Source organism: Cnephaeus nilssonii, assembly GCF_951640355.1.
Source record: "Cnephaeus nilssonii genome assembly, chromosome: 7".
NCBI lineage: Eukaryota > Metazoa > Chordata > Mammalia > Chiroptera > Vespertilionidae > Cnephaeus > Cnephaeus nilssonii.
In genome coordinates this window covers 33,769,770-33,787,099 of record NC_137078.1, presented here as the reverse complement: position 1 = coordinate 33,787,099, position 17,330 = coordinate 33,769,770, and the positions used below count along the sequence as shown (strand labels likewise).

At 39.2% G+C, this 17,330-nt stretch overlaps 1 protein-coding gene across 1 annotated transcript in view; it reads right to left on the bottom strand.

The window, feature by feature from the left end:
- Positions 1–17,330, bottom strand: part of DIPK1A (divergent protein kinase domain 1A) — a 117,421-nt gene that overhangs the window by 27,983 nt on the left and 72,108 nt on the right. The gene's annotated exons all lie outside the window — the stretch shown is intronic.

Genomic DNA, 17,330 nt, shown 5'->3' with positions numbered 1-17,330 from the left:
AAACTGTATTCCGGTGAACAGTTTTGCAAACCAAGGAAACAGGCAACCAGTGGAAATTGAAAAGTACATGTCTCCTCTCCACAAAGGGGAGGCTGGCTTGTATAGACAATGTGCTTGCCCTGGTTCTAGATTGGCCCATTTTTATGCAAATAAGAAATCCAAGAGTGTAGCTTGATTGGTACAAATAGTACTGTTCTGATTGTTTGGAACTTTAAGTCCTGATTGGTTATTATGAAACTGCTCTGATTGGTCAGTAAAGATGCAAATGAAGATACAGCTGTGCAGCTCCAATTGGATGAGGCAGGTCTCAGGCTATTGGTTGAATTACGATTCCAGGAACTTCTCTTGCAGGTACAGCTCAGGCAGCAGAAACTCAGTGCAAGAGGCTAGCAGCTCAGTCTGAGGCTTTTCCCTGATATGCAGTGTGCATGAGAGGCCTCTATAAACAATGGCTGCTAGACTCCGATTATAAATTTGGGCCCTGTTAATGACAAGTATATTCTTTTTTGAGAAGTATATTCTTTCTTGGGATCACCAAAGCCACACATCAAACAGTTTAATCTTCAAGTGTCAGTTGGTCAAGATAATCTGGCATTTCTTTTTTGAGTCTGGAGCTGCCATGGCCTGGTTTTATAAACAGTAGAATTTAGGACTATGGAGAGAATTGAGCAGAATAAATTAAAGATATGTAAACAAACAACAAAAAGCTAGTTTTGCTTTTAAAATCACAAGCCAGTTTCTCACACTGGGCAACAGTAGGATACTGTGAGACTGTGAGCATACAATGAAAGCAGAAAGAGATGAAAGAGAAATAAAAGTGCACCTGCAGAAGACAATGAGTGCACAGGAAAAAGAGACTCAGGAAATACTGAATTCAGTTGGCCCTATTTATGGTTTAGACATCAATCTTTGTTAGGTTAACAGATGGTGAATCCCCTTACCAAAAAGTTTAAGTACAACAAATTCACAGTTAAATAATAGGGCTAACTTAGTTTTATTAAGTTACAAAAAATGCATTTTAATGCAAGGTATTTTGTATACTCTAAATGAATCCAGTAAAAAGAAAATTCAGACAATTCCAAATTAAAATCACATAAATGACAATGGGAGTATATACCAAGGGGTTTGTTTGAAAGACATTTAAGATTATTTGGCCCTAATTAGAGGTCTGGTCATCAGATAGAAATAGATACATAATACGTGATGAGGCTTAAATACGATTAAATGACATAATACCTATATAACATAAATTCATTCCTAGGCACATAAAAATAGTCAACAAATGTTGGCTAAATCAATATGCAAGGCACTAAGCAAAAAGCCAATAATGCTGTCTTTATGATTTGATCACCACCTTCTTTTTTGAACTTGCCAAGAAGAAAATTGAATCTGAATCTGATGAAGCTTTTATCTCCAACTACTAGTTTACAGGAAATACAGGAGACAGAGGAGCGTAAGTGAAGTTTAAGTGACACGATTAGGATACAATCAGCAAACCCCAGGCTGTGGGAAACGCTGCAACACACAACCCAGTTTCTTCAAGAAATAAATTACAAGGGGAGAAATAAAGAGAGGATGGGAGAAACTAAAGATCAAAAAATATTTAAGAAATAAATAAAATAATCACAATGTGTACATCTTTTTGAGTCCTGATTCAAATGAAAATGTGTGGGGGGAAATGACATTTATGAAATAATTAAAAATTTGAACACTGACAGGATACTTGGTGGTATTAAGGGTTTATTTTAATACTTTAAGTATGATAAGAGTCTGTGGTAATGCTTAAAGAAAAGAGCTCTAATATTTTAGAGATAGCTACTGAAATATTTATCAAAAAATTGATATACCTGTTATTTGCTTCAAAATAATATGGGAAGGGAAAAGTATGGGGAGTATGGTTGAAATAAGATTGGCCATGAGTTGATAATTGTTCAAGCTGGGTGATGGGTACATGCCTTCTTTTGTATATGTTTTTCTCTACTGATTTAAAATTTTTTATATTGTACAATAAGACATACTGCCACACCAGGACCCCACCTTCCCACACATTCACTCAGCAACTATTTATTGATTGTCTACTCTGTGCCAGGCACTTTCAGCACATCTCCAGTTAGGGCCAAACACATAATACATTTACCACACAACTACCCTTTAAATAGTTAAAAGTGCAACGTGAAGGACCATAGCATGGCATAATTTTACTTTTAGAAGTCCAATCTTATATTAGGTTAATATTTTACATGATTTCTTTGAGACAGGATTTTACTAAAACAAGATTAACCTTGATTCATTTAGTAAAACAATCAGGAAAGGTATGACACTATTTTCTTTTTTTCCTCTCCTTGCTCCACAGTAGGAATAAGTCACCGAGTAAAGAAAAACAACACAGACCCTACTGCTGAGTAGGGTTCTCGCCCAGTTCGAGATTTGGGCCTGTCTTTCCTTCTTCTGGACACCCACCTCAAAAAGCCTAGTGATGTCCACTGCCCTGTAGATTCTCCATCAATAATTAATTATTCAGGTTTTTGTACAGATGTTCAATAAAACCCATAAAATTCTTTCTAATGCACAGTATGCTTAATGGATGTTGAAGCTAAGACTTGTATATTTCTCCCTCCTGCATATCCAATTTAATAAATTGAAATCATTTTGCTTTTCTATATAACTCAAATAGCTACATTTTAAATTTTCTCTGGCATATGTTTAAATTGAAAAACATCCCGTGAACTAGCTTGCCCGCTGAGTGCTCACCATGATACAGAACGCCAAAAATTCTGGAGAGGAAGTTAGATTTAATGACATTCCCAGCAGGGTACTGGGCATCACCTGTTGTAGACGTCATGACAAAAGGAGTGAAACACATTTTTATTCCAGCATGCCATGGAAAATAACGGATTTTGGTGTAACACAAAATAGTACAAGGACCTTCATGTGTTCTCTAATATCTACAGATCTTGCTACTTCCTATTTAAAATAATGATTGAAGAAAAACAGCCATAAGTGACATGTGTAGCTATTAACTAATTTTATGCCCTGTGTGGCACTCACGGAAATGTTCCCAGTGGTCTGTTCTGTACCAATGACCTAGACAACCTGGTCTTTAAGAAATGTAGTTATTGTTTCTGACTTTTTTATTTATGTTGAACAACCCAAAATATTGCCTAGCAGCATTTCTATTCTGCTGATTTTGTGCCTCGCTACTAATATTACACTGCTTTATTCCAAATTATGATCCTGAAAAGCATGATAAGAATTTTAGTAAATATACCAGGGCAGTGATTCTCAACTGGAGTCAATGCTGTCTCCTAGGGAACTCCTGGCAAAAGTCTGGAGGTAATGTTTGTTTCACAACTGGGGAGTGCTACTAGAATCTTATAGAGACAGGACAGAGATGCTGCTAAACATGCTACAATGCACAGAAAAGCTCCCCCAGCCCCAACAACAAAGAATTATCTGGCCCAACAACAACAAAGAATTATCTGGCCCTTGTATTATGGTTATATGGTAAAATGAAAACAAAAATTATGGGGTTGAAAGAATCAAATTTATGTGACCATCATTTTATTTTAAACTAGAGGCCCAGTACACAGCATTCATGCACTGGAGCGGGGCCCTCAGCCCAGCCTGCGCCCTTTAGCAGTCCAGGAGCCCTCAGGGGATGTCCGACTGATGGCTTAAGCCCCAGTTGGACATCCTTAGTGTTGCCTGTGGGAGCACACTGAACACTAGGGGGCAGCTCCTGCATTGAACATCTGCCCCCTGGTGGTCAGTGCGTGTCATAGCAACCGGTCATTCCGCTGTTTGGTCGATTTGCATATTACCCCTTTTATATAGGATTAGTGTTTAAAGCATAAACTACTGCTAATTATTAACATCTATCTGGAAATAATAATTAAAAGCAGTTCTTTATAACCAGAGTAAATGAGTAGCAATATCTTATTATAAAGAAAAATCACAGAAAAGATATAAATGATGAAACATACTTTCTTTACCAATTCTACTGTAAAGAAAGTAACACTTCTTTTTTTATATCATTTGATCTCATTGTGATAACTTTTAAATTTCAAAACCAATCTGAAAACCTTTGATTTTGTTAAATAATTTTACATTAAGTTTCAAAAACAGGCATAAAGAGACAACACATCAAAATTTAGCCGTTTAAGACTATTACTTATCTATTTCATATTCAATATCTTTTATCCTATATAATAAAAGCCCAGTGACTGAACAGCGGAACGACCAGAACGACCGGTTGACCAGTCGCTATGACGTGCACTGACCACCAGGCGGCAGACACTCAACGCAGTAGTTGATCCCTGGTGGTCAGTGTGCTACCACAGTGGGAGTGCTGTTCAGCTGACCAGGATGAGCAGCTGCTCCTGCTGCAAACCCTGGGCCGAGGGGCAGGAACACGGGCTGCCATCTTCACCTCCTCACCCCAGGCTCCTTCTCCTTGCTCCCTGAGGCCTCCTCCGGATGCCCGCAGGCTGCTGCCGCTGGGCTCGCAGAGCTGACCCTGGAGGCTGGGAAGCGGGTTCGTGGCCACCGCGGGACTGAGGCCTACTCCGCCGCCTCTCAGTGCTATTGTCCCTGGGCCTGGCCCGACCGGGTCCCCTGGAGAGGTGAGTGCTCCAGCTCCATGGAAGATGCTGGACCAGGGAGCAGCCGCTCAGAGTGCGGGTCCACAGCCGCTCGGCTGACCCGGATGAGTGGCATTCCCACAGCGAGCTGATTGCCACAGGCCACGCCCCCCACCAGTGCACAAAATCCCATGCACTGGGCCTCCAGTAAACATATAAAGAACAAAGTCCCATTTATTTTACCCCTAAATACTCCCTACATGGATGTTCTTAATTTTAGATATTCTAAAAGAAAATATCTATCATATCTCTACCTTTATCCACAAATAGTTTACTTAACATATTTAGTGGACTTAAACACTCAAGAAACACAACTGATAAGATTAACACTTGCTAAACTCAAATACAATAATTTTATCATTCATCATTTCATAGAAAAAGCAGAAAGACATGTTTGTCCATTTTATTCAAAAATTTTAATTACCAGTTATTTCTTTTTTTAAAATATATTTTTATTGACTTCAGAGAGGAAGAGAGAGGGAGAGAGAGAGATAGAAACATCACTGATGAGAAAGAATCATTGATTGGCTGATTCCCGCATGCCCCCTACAAGGGATTGAGCCCACAACCTGGGCATGTGCCCCCAACCAGAATCGAACCCAGGACCCTTCCAGTCCACAGCCCGACTCTATCCACTGAGCCAAACCAGCTAGGGCTTACCAGTTATTTCTTATTTTTATATTGACAACATTACTGTAGCTAGCTGACTTTTACAATATATTTAGAAGTAATATGACTGCAAAAACTAGAGTTAAAATTATGGACATATATCCCTGAATATGACATTACCCATTTATTTAAGTAAAGTCTGGGTATTTGTAGCAATAATAATTTTGAAAACTATGCTAGCTATTAAAAAACCAGAAATATGAAGAAACTATTTAATAGATTAAATATTTACTGTACATCACAACACATGCTGCTAAACTTTATTTGGAATGGATCCTATCTTCAATAAAAAGTGCCTCTCACTGCTAGTTGGAGGGCTACTAGAAAACCATTACAGGAATATCTAAATGAACCAAATATCAACTATCCTACTGATAATTTTCACAAACATCAAAGGACACCTATTGATAATCAAAGAAACATAGAAAAAGAACTTTTATGTCATTCCAAAGAACGAAAACCTTGTCTATATAAACTAAAAATAATGAAAATAAAAGTTATAAAATTATAGACACTCCCCAGTTTGTCTTGAGCATGAAAATGCTTTTTTATCACAAAACTTTAAAGAAGAATTCCATGTCAAAGGGCATTATTGTCTACTGGTCATAGTTTTAGCATTCTTCACCTTTCTAACAGGTAAATTTTCACATTTATAGGAAGAATCCTAGTTGTTTTCTGATCTAAATTCTAAAGGTTTTATTTGCATGAGCATATTATCTGTTTTGATTTTATTTTTTAATTATTTATTTATTTATTTATTTTTATTTTTTTAATTGATTTTTTACAGAGAGGAAGAGAGAGGGATAGAGAGTTAGAAACATCGATGAGAGAGAAACATCGATCAGCTGCCTCTTGCACACCCCCTACTGGGGATGTGCCCGCAACCAAGGTACATGCCCTTGACCGGAATCGAACCTGGGACCCTTGAGTCCGCAGGCCGACGCTCTATCCACTGAGCCAAATCGGTTTCGGCTGTTTTGATTTTATTGAAAGTCTAGAGTTAAAATTCCAACAAGAAACATAATTTTCAGATTTTCTCTGAATCCTGGTTCATATTTCTTACGCTTAGAGATTGACTGCATCAAAAATTCAAGGACACCTGGGGAATTAGTTGTCTGAGGTGAACCTTAAGCCTGTGGTTGGCCAGTTTCAACAGTAATTACTATTTCAATGTAGTGTCAAAGTATGCAGAAATGCTCATGGCATAGCAGTGGGATCATGAAGATTTCTATTTTCTTCTCTGATACACAGGCTTTCTATAATGTTTATGTACTACTTTTTTTTTTTAATCCTCACCTGAGGATATTTTTCTATTGATTTTTAGAGAGAGTAGAAAGAGGGAAAGACAGAGAGAAATATCGATGTGAGAGAAACACATCAAGTCATTGCCTCCTGCACACGCCCTGACCAGGGCCCAGGTTGGGGAGGAGCCTGCAATGGAGGTTCGTGCCTGGGACCCTTCAGTCCAACGACGCTCTATCCACTGAGCCAAACAGCTTTTTAAAAAAATCTTTATTGTTGACAGCACTACATATGCCCCCCTTTAGCCTCCATCGACCCCCTCCAGCCCTCCACCACCCTGTACTACTTTTTAATCAGAAAAAAATAACATTTGTATACAGGTGCTTAGCTTATCTATTTAAAAAGATATCTCTGAAATCTAGAAGTCTCCTGGTTGCTTTTTTTAAAAACTTCTTTTTTTAAAATACATTTTTTTTTTTATTGATTTCTGAGAGGAAGGGAGAGACAGAGAAAGAAGCATCGCCCTGACCGGTTTGGCTCAGTGGATAGAGCGTCGGCCTGCGGACTCAAGGGTCCCAGGTTCGATTCCGATCAAGGGCATGTACCTTGGTTGCGGGCACATCCCCAGTGGGGTGTATGCAGGAGGCGGCTGATCGATGTTTCTCTCTCATCGATGTTTCTAACTCTCTATCCCTCTCCCTTCCTCTCTGTAAAAAAAAAAAAAAAAGAAGCATCAATGTAGAGAATCATTGATTGACTGCCTCCTGCACACCCCCTACTGGGGATCAAGCCTACAACCCCAGCATGTGCCCTGACCGGAAATAGAACTGTGACCTTCTGGTTCATAGACCGGTGCTCAACCACTGAGCCACACCAGCTGGGCCTGGTTGCTTTTTTACTGTAAAATGTATCATTCATATAGAATTATTTTAAATACGTAAGTATAACTTAAATTATAATTAGAAAGCAAATAACCATGTAACTAGGGTAACTTGGGTTAAGAAATAAAATTTTTTAGTGCTTTCACCGACCCCCATGTACCTTTTGCCATTAAAGGGTTAATTTTAACATGCTCCAAACTTCTATGACAATCATTTATGTGCTTTTCAGAGCAGTTTATTCACTGATCATGTCTGTCTAAAATGTGTGATTGTATTTGCTCTTGAACTTTATAGAAAAGAAGCATATCCCATATATTCTATTGACTAGCTTCTATTGCGAACCATCCACACTGATGCAAACAGCTATAGTTTGTTCACTTTCTTTGCTGTAGAATATTCTACTGTCTGGTAGTTATTAAGCAATTTACTTCATACAGTCAGCACATAAATTTTAAAATGCATACATTTCTCTTCAAGTTCTGTCAAAAAACTCATAATATGGATCCACAATCTATTCCTGACTCCATGAGACACTCTGTGTATCTCATATATTTCATCTACTGTTCCTGGAAATTATGGACTCAAAGTCTCAGAAAGAGACAATAAGAACATATAGTTCAACCATATGCTGATGTGATATGAGACTTAGAATGATTAAACAGCTTTGGGCCCTAAGTCGGTTATGCCAGGAGGAAGTGTAAAGGCATTACAGGGGAAAGGCCACAGAATTCCCTGGGGGTATGTGTGCAACTTTAGTTCTTAGCCAATGAGGAAATGACTTTTCCCATCAAAGTTGAAGTCTGTAATCCTCACTTTGCTGCTGTTTTAGAGAACACAGTCCAGGCACATGTTTCAGAGAGCTGCAAGGCCTAGAAAACAGATCAAAGCCATCCTAGGATTAAAAGAGAAGGTAAACAGAAGGCTTCTAATGAACAAGTAGACAGCCAGCATTTTACAGAGCATGTGAGAGGCAGGTGCAGCCTCCATTAGCACTCACATAAAAAGAACATCAGCATTTGCAACAGCAAATGAAAAGTACTGGGCTATCGGGTCCTTCAACATCCCAGTGCACAAGGACAGGGGTTGAGAAAACGAAGTGTTCCAATTTTCTATTGCTGTATAACAAACTGTCCCAAAACATAGTGGCTTACAACAATTTATGTCTTTCATGGTTCTGAGAGTTGATTTGACTCAGGTGGTCAGTTTTCTCAAGTTTTTCATGCATTTGTGAGTAGGGCTGGAGTCATGTGATGAAGGACCGACTGGGTTGGACTTGCAGATGGCTTCTTCAATTCACATGGCCAACCCCTCAGCTGGAATGGCTGGAAGAGCTTCATGTGGCCAGCCAGACTTCTTCAGCGAATGGTGCTCAGGGAAGTCAGGCTTCTTACACGATTGCTGACGTCCCACTGACCAAGGTGGAAGCTGCATCATTTCTGCCACACTCTTTTAAAAATATTTTTTATTGCCCTGACTGGTTTGGCTCAGTGGATAGAGCGTTGGCCTGTGGAATGAAGGGTACCAGGTTCGATTCCAGTCAGGGGCATCTACCTTGGTTGCAGGCACATCCCCAGTAGGGGGTGTGCAGGAGGCAGCTGATCGATGTTTCTCTCTCATCGATGTTTCTAACTCTCTATCCCTCTCCCTTCCTCTCTGTAAAAAATCAATAAAATATATTTAAAAAAATAAAAATATTTTTTATTGATTGATTTTTAGAGAGAGAGAGAGAGAGGAAAGGAGAGAGAGAAACATCGATTTGTTGTTCCTCTTATTTATGCATTCATTGGTTGACTCTTGTATGTGTCCTGACCGGGGATGGAACCTGCAACCTTGGTGTATCAGAACGGTGCTCTAACCAACTGAGCTACTCGGCCAGTGCTCTGCCACAACCTTGGTTACATGGGATCACATCAGATTGAGTGCTGGGGGCACTACATAAAGGTGAGAATACGAGGTGGCATGGATCACTGAGGGGTCATCTTTGGCGACTAGCTATCACTCTAAGATAGGACCAGCAAAGCAGGGTCTAGGATTGAAGAGGAAAGAACAGAGGCAATTTTCTTGGTCATTCTGATTAAGGGTTCTTCCTTCTTCTTTAGTGGGGAAGAACTGGAAATTAAAATTAAAATCATTAACACGTTAAGCGCCGTGTCAGTCACTGGTGACTGAAACGAAAAGGAAGACAAAACAGACTTGGCGCTTAACATGTCAACAGTATGCATAACTGCATATTTATATTTAAAGATGACTGGATATAATTCACATTCCACATTATGGGCTCAGTAACTATCCTCAAATCTTTAGTTTATACACACAAAGTTCCAAGTTAGAAAGCTACTTGAGATGTGGTTATAGACATGTTTCTGAATAAGATTCACATCGTCCTATTATTTCAGTCGAGATTCTGGCACCCAGAATGGCAAGTCAGATGTCCATTTTCTCCTTTCAGTTGGCAGAGGCATCATACTGGGTCTAAAACTCACTAAAACGTACAGTAGTCACATGCAAATCTTATATGGGAATCCTAGCTGGCACTTAAGTTCACTAACAATTCACTTACTAAAAATAAAGTTCAGCTACGTTTTTACCTAAACTTAGACTAAAAAGCCCGGTCCCTTTAAACTTCAGATTCTAAAGCATTATTTTAGGGAAAATATATTTGGAATAGCAACATACTGTATAAGGTTGTACAACCTAATTAATATAACAATTTTCAACACAGTTTAATCTTGGAGTATCCAGAAGCTAACTGATTATGATTATAATTTAGATTAAACTTGATACGTGTAAAGGGACTTTTAAAAAGAAATTAATTTTAGTTACTATTCTGTGAGGTTAATGAAGGAGCTAATGGGTTCTGAAGCTTCCTTTCCTTGTATTCGTTTGTGTGACTTCTAGACACAGTGGCATTTAAATGTTGAAACCTAACCTCCTTCTGATACCTGAGCAAAGAAGATGTGTATACTCAAATACTGGGGTGGGGGAGGTTGTTCACCCCTAGGTAACAACATTCTGCCTTTATGTCACTGAAAGACTGTGGTTGCTCAGGAAATGTGATTGGAAAGGAGCCTCTGTTTCTAAGAGAAACTGAGAGTCAGGGTGGGGCTTCTGCCCCCATTGGTGGGTACCCTGCCACAGAGCTCCAGGTGGGTGCCCTGCCACAGAGCTCCAGGTGGGTGCCCTGCCACAGAGCTCCAGGTGGGTGCCCTGCCACAGAGCTCCAGGTGGGTGCCCTGCCACAGAGCTCCAGGTGGGTGCCCTGCCACAGAGCTCCAGGTGGGTGCCCTGCCACAGAGCTCCAGGTGGGTGCCCTGCCACAGAGCTCCAGGTGGGTGCCCTGCCACAGAGCTCCAGGAGCCCTAGAGCAGAACAACTTTAAGACCACAGCAGGTTGGGAAGTGTCCATTACACAGCTATCTCTGAAGGTAAACTCTTAATTTATTAAGCAATTAAAACGTAAGTGACATCTAAAATGGTAACTACATCAGAGTTAGAATAGCCCTCCGTGAACCCAGATTCTATTTTTTCTCATCAAAGTACTTTAATATCAGCAAACAGTACATGCTCAGTGTAGGGAAAAAATAGACAATAGGGCGTTATGTAATTTTATAAGATAAATGAGTTCTGGGAATATAACGCCCAGCATAGCTAACAATAGTGTCCTGTATATTTGAAAGTTGCTATGAGTGTAAATGTTAAAAGTCCTCATCGCAAGAAAGAAATTTGTAACTATGTGAGTGATGGAGGTTAACTAAACTTACCGAGGTAATCATTTCACAATATATACATATATCAAATCATGATGTTCACCTAAAAATAATAAAATGTTATATATCGCCCGGCCAGTGTGGCTCAATGGTTGAGCATTGACCCATGCACCAGGAGGTCACCAGTCAGATTCCAGGTCAGGGCACCTGGCCCGGTTTTGGGCTTGATCCCCAGTAGGGCGCGTGCAGGAGGCAGCCTATGGATGTTGATGCAAACATGTTTCTATTTCTCTCTCCCTCTCCCTTTCCCTCTCTCTAAAAAAATCAATAAAAACGTATTTTAAAAAATAAAATGTTATATATCAATTATATCTCAATAAAAAACAAGACAAAAAAAGAATTATGTAAATAAATGATGCAGTGTGGTATATTTCTTCTAGTTGCTTTCCATTAATGTAAATATGTAAAATACATTATCTTTTAAGAAAAATAATTGGGATCATATGATAAGTATCATTTATCTCTTTTTTTCCACTTAACATACTATAAACATGTTCCTAAGCTAATAAATAGTCTTGATATTTAAAAAAACATATTTAAATAGATATATAACACTTAGCAGTAGGGGGGGGTCATAAATTATTTAACCCTAGCTCTTCTGCTATACATTTTTATTATTTCCAATATTGTGCTATAATAACACTAACAAAAACACTACTAATGAGAGCTGATATTTGTTAGTGCAACTTGGTATCAGTTGTTATAAGCACTTTCTACACATTAATTTATTTAACCTTCATAAAAAAATCTATGATCTGATATAGTAAATTGGTCAGGGTTGAAAAACTATAGCCCATGAGCCAAATCCAGATTGCCACCTGGTTTGGTAAATACAGTTTTATTGGGATTACAGCCATCCCATTCACTGATGTATTTTCTGAAGTTGGTTTCATGCTGTAACAACAGAGCTGAGTGGCTGCAATAGAGACCGGATGGTGGTTAAAGCCAAAAATATGTTGAACCTTGGATTATAAATATTCATTCCTTCCCCCTGCCTCACTCTTCCTACCTCACTGTGTTGACCATGTGACTGCTCTGGACAATGGATGTTAACAGATGTGATGCAATGAAAAATACACAATTAGACTTGACTTCTTGCCCTTCAGACACTATTTGGGGAAGAACAAGTCCCTGGTCCCAGATCCCAGGAGAATAAGTGACACTACAGTCCACCTGAACCAAACCCATGACCTAGAGCAATGCCCACCCTAGAAAAGATGAATCCAGCTGATCTGTAGATGTCTGAGTAAGAAACAAATGCTCATTGCATGTCATTGCGTTTTGGGCCAATTTGTTATACAGCATTGCTGTGTTGGCTAATGGATACTGGAGGGGATTATTATTATCTCTGTATGAGAACTGTATGGGTAGGGAACTATTCTTCATTTTACAGATGGAGAAACTGATACACATACAGAAGTTAAGCAAGACTTTCCTAGCAATAATTAGGAGAAACAGGGTTTGAATTGAGGCAATCTGGCTTCAGAGCCTATACTCGCTCTACACTTCTGCCTACTGCCTTAAATATATAAATATTTGCCTGAGTATTTGGTTGTTTCTTCAGGAGAGATGTTAGTAAATAAAGTTTCTAGGTCAAAGGGTATACAGTTTTAAAAGGTGTATGATATACCAGTATATTGTTACAGTGCTTTCCAAAAAGCTTGCAACAATTAACATTCACTGGTTTTTCAAATGTCCTTTTTAAAAGTACTTTCCCAGCATACAATGTTATAGGCAATTACAGTTTTAGTTTCATTTCTTTGACAGGGGCCTTGGCTTTTTATATACTCTTTGAATCTTTAGCACTAGATTTGGCAAAAGCCCTAATATACCTAACTAGTGAGAACTGAATAGAGCGGATGAATAATAACCTCAAAACTTATTTCTTTAAAATATATTTTTAACTTATTGATTTGAGAGAGAGAGGAAGTGAGGGAAGAAGGGGAAGGGAGAGGGAGAGGGAGAGGGAGAGGGAGAGGGAGAGAGGGAGAGGGAGAAACATAAAATTGTTGTTCTACTTATTTATGCATTCACTGATTCATGTTTATGTATTCTGACCAGGGATTGAACCTGCAACCTTGGCATATTGGGATGACACTCTAAGCAACTGAGTACCTGGCCAGGGCAATGTCAGAATTTCTAAAATGCAGAATATCATGGATCTATCTAGAAAATTTATTTCCAAGTGATTACAGGATGCAAGAGAGCTAGTCAAATTTTAAAGTACCCCCAAATGCAGAGATGGCCTCCATCAAATTCAGATATCTTAAGAGTTATTGTGGTTGATTACTTTAGGCCTGACCTAGAATAACTGGAAGCACAGAGGAATCTAAGCTTCAGGTTATGTTGGGCCAAGGAATGAGAAATATGGCCTTACACTGCCCAGATCAGTCTCGTAAGAGAATAGAGGTTACAGAAGTATTCCTTATTAGAGTAAACATCACCGATGTCTAACTATCCTCTTTTCAGTTTATTAGTAAAAGGTTAACAGTTGCAGCAGTTTTAAAATAAATTATTATTTTACAATAGCCTAAAAATCTACTTGGAACGGCAAGATCCTATTTTGAAAATATTACAAATCATGCATACCAGATGGCCATCTCTAATTTTGGAATTTTTCAGACAGGTGCTAATCTAAAATTGTCTCCTCATTTCTTTTAAATTCTAAAGGGAGCTAAAAACAAAACCATGAAAAATGCTTCAGAGGCAAATGACAGCTATTTTGATCATAGCACTGCTTATACAGAAGAAAAGGAACTGACAAAGAAAATGCCCTGAACTGAGACGGTCTCTAAATGAAAATGCTTTTGCTGACATTATGAAGAGAGGCACACACTGGCAGTTATTTATTGCAACCCAAGTACTTAGAGAAATAATAGACTTTAACTTGCTGAAAGTAATTACCTAAAATCCTCATGAAAATAAACTCATAGAATTACCTATGGTGTTGAAGAAGTGGGTATCTTGTAAATTATGTTTGAAGTGACTATTGCTACCAATCTTTTAAATACAGTAGTCCCCTCTTATCTGTGTTTTCACTTTTTGCTGTTTCACTTACCTGCAGCCAACCACAGCATGAAAACATTAAATGGCAAATTCCAGAAAAAAACTCATACATTTTCAATTGCAAGCCGTTCTGAGTAGCGATGGAACCTTGCACCATCTCACTCCATCCCACCCGGGATGTGAATCTTGTCCAGCATCTCATGCTGTCTACGCTCCCCACCCGGTGACCACTGAGTAGCCATCTAGATTATCAGATCAACAGTCAGGGTATCACAGTGCTTGTGTTCAAGTAACCCTTATTTTACTTAAAAATGACCCCAAAATTCAAGAGTAATGATGTTGGCAATTTGGATATGCCAAAGAGAAGCCATAAAGTGCTTCCTTTAAGTGAAAAAGTAAAGTTCTTGACTTAATAGGGGGAAAAAATCATATGCTGATGTTGCTAAGATCAAGCATAAGAACAAATCTTCTATCCCTGAAATTGTGATGGAAAATGAAATTTGTGCCAGGTTTGCTGTCACAACTCAAAACTGCAAAAGTTAAGGCCATAGCACATGATAAGTGAGTGCTTAGTTAATATGATAAAAGCATTAAATTTGTGGGTGGAAGACATGAACAGAAAATGTGGTCCAATGGACAGCAACATGTTTCTCCAGAACACACTGAACCAATATAAAGACTTCAGCAAGGGATACCCTGAAATGAGTGACACCAAGACATTTACTACAAAGGTTGGTAACACAGACTCATGAATAGGTTTAGATGGAAAAATATAAAAATTATTGGAGCCGAGACCGGTTTGGCTCAGTGGATAGAGCGTCAGCCTGCGGACTGAAAGGTCCCAGGTTCGATTCCGGTCAAGGGCATGTACCTTGGTTGCGGGCACATCCCCAGTAGGGGGTGTGCAAGAGGCAGCTCGTCGATGTTTCTCTCTCATCGATGTTTCTAACTCTCTATCCCTCTCTCTTCCTCACTGTAATAAATCAATAAAATATATATTAAAAAAATTAAAAAAAAACTTATTGGAGAGAGAGATACAACATTCATATAACTTTTATTACAGTACTAGAGGCCCGGTGCACAAAATTTGTGCATGGGTAGGGTCCCTAGACCTAGCTGGCAATCAGGGCCAATCAGGGCCTTCCGTCTGCCGGCCGGGGCCTTCCTTCGTTCTGTGCTGTCCCCTGGTGGTCAGCACATGTCATAGCGAGAGGTCGAACTGCCAGTCGGTTGAACTCCCCAGGGGACAATTTGCATATTAGCCTTTTATTATATAGGATATTGTTATAATTGTTCTATTCTATTATTAGTGGTTGTTAATCTCTCACTGTGCCTAATCTATACATTAAAATTTATCACAGGTATTAATGTATAGGAAAAAATTAGCATATATAGGATTGGGTACTATCCAAAGTTTCAGGCACCCAGTGGGGGTCTTAGAAATTATCCCCTGCTGATAAGGGGGAACTACTCTATGCAACATATACCTGTAAGCAGAAAGTGCCAATGGATTTAAAAAATTATAGTCATGCCCACAGAACAATGTTCAGGCCAGTGATGGACCACATGTACAATGATGGCCCCATAAAATTATAGTGGTGCTGAAAAATTCCTGTTGCCTAGTGATGCTGCAGCCGCCCTAACTTTGTAGCGCAAAGCATTACTCATATGGGTGTGATATACTCGTGTAAACAAACCTACAACACTACCAGTCATAGAATGGTGTATACAATTACATACAGTTACATAATATTTGATAATGATCATAAGTGACTATATTACTATGTTGACTATACTTACACTCTTTGTTATTATTTGAGTACACTTTCTACTTATTGAAAAAAAGTTTGCTGCAAAACTGTGTGCCGTGTTCCGCCAGCAGCAGCCTCATACCTCTCATGTTCACTGCATGTCTTGACTGCACCGTTTCCTCTTGTGCTTGGTTTAACCTTGTGTTGTTTTGCACATTAACTGCCGTACAGGTTTGCAGCCAGGAGCAACGGGGCTATATACCATAGAGCCTAGGTGCATAGCAGGCCATGACATCTAGATTTGTGTAAGTGCACTTTATGATGTTTGCACAACGACCCGATAGCCTAACAATGCCTTTCTCGGAACGTGTCCCTATCATTAAGTGGTGCATGGCTAACTTGACACTAGTTTAAATATTTAGTTTTTCTTCCATCATCCACTAATTCCTAAAATTTCTTGTTATTAATACATGAATCATCACAACACATTATCTGCTAAACATATTATACCAGAGATTACATCTTGGGTGGGTATTCGCAACAGCATAGGAGCACAGGCTGTTCAGAGCTAGAGCAGCATTGCAGCTGAAATCTACCACTTTGCACCCGAGGCTTCAGCTGGTTTGGGATTTGTCACACATAACCCAGTTAGTAAGGTCTGTGACCGTAGATAAGTTACTAAACTTCCCTGAGCTTTAGGATCCTTACCTATAAAATGCAGATGTTGTGAAAATTAAAAAAAAAATCATGGACAAAAGAAAAATATACATAAAAGTTCCTATTCGTGGAAGTATAATAATGTGTGTAATATTAATAGTGACACATATATCAGGCATATATATTAAAACAAATTTCCCAGTAGAGACGCACAAGGAAAAAAAGTGCAAAGATCAGTGAAACAGTGCGTGGGACCTGGAAGTGTTCTTTTCTCCCAAGTTAAGTGTCAGGTCTGGCACTTTTGCTCTTTTCACTATACTATGGGTCTCTACCCAGAATCTGAAGACCCCAAACCAGCCTCGCTGTGAAGATAAAGGGCTGAGTTTCCTCTATGGAACCTAAATTACCTCTTGTCCTTAATGGTAGTCCCTCCCAGAGAGGTTTGAGCCACAGGGAAAGCTCAGAGGAGACACAGCGAACGTAATAGAACCCATGGGAGTAGCTGCTATCACAGAAAGAAACCTCAGAGGGAGGAAAGGGTTGAGGACTGAGGCCTGGGAATCTCCACTATTTAACGGCTGGTTGGAAAAAGAAGAACTGACATAGGAGAGCACGGAGGAGCAGGCAGACTGGGGGAAAAAAAATGGAAGAATGTTGTAACATGGAAATAATGGGAAGAGGATTTCAAGAAGCAGAGCGTAGCCAATGACTGTCAAA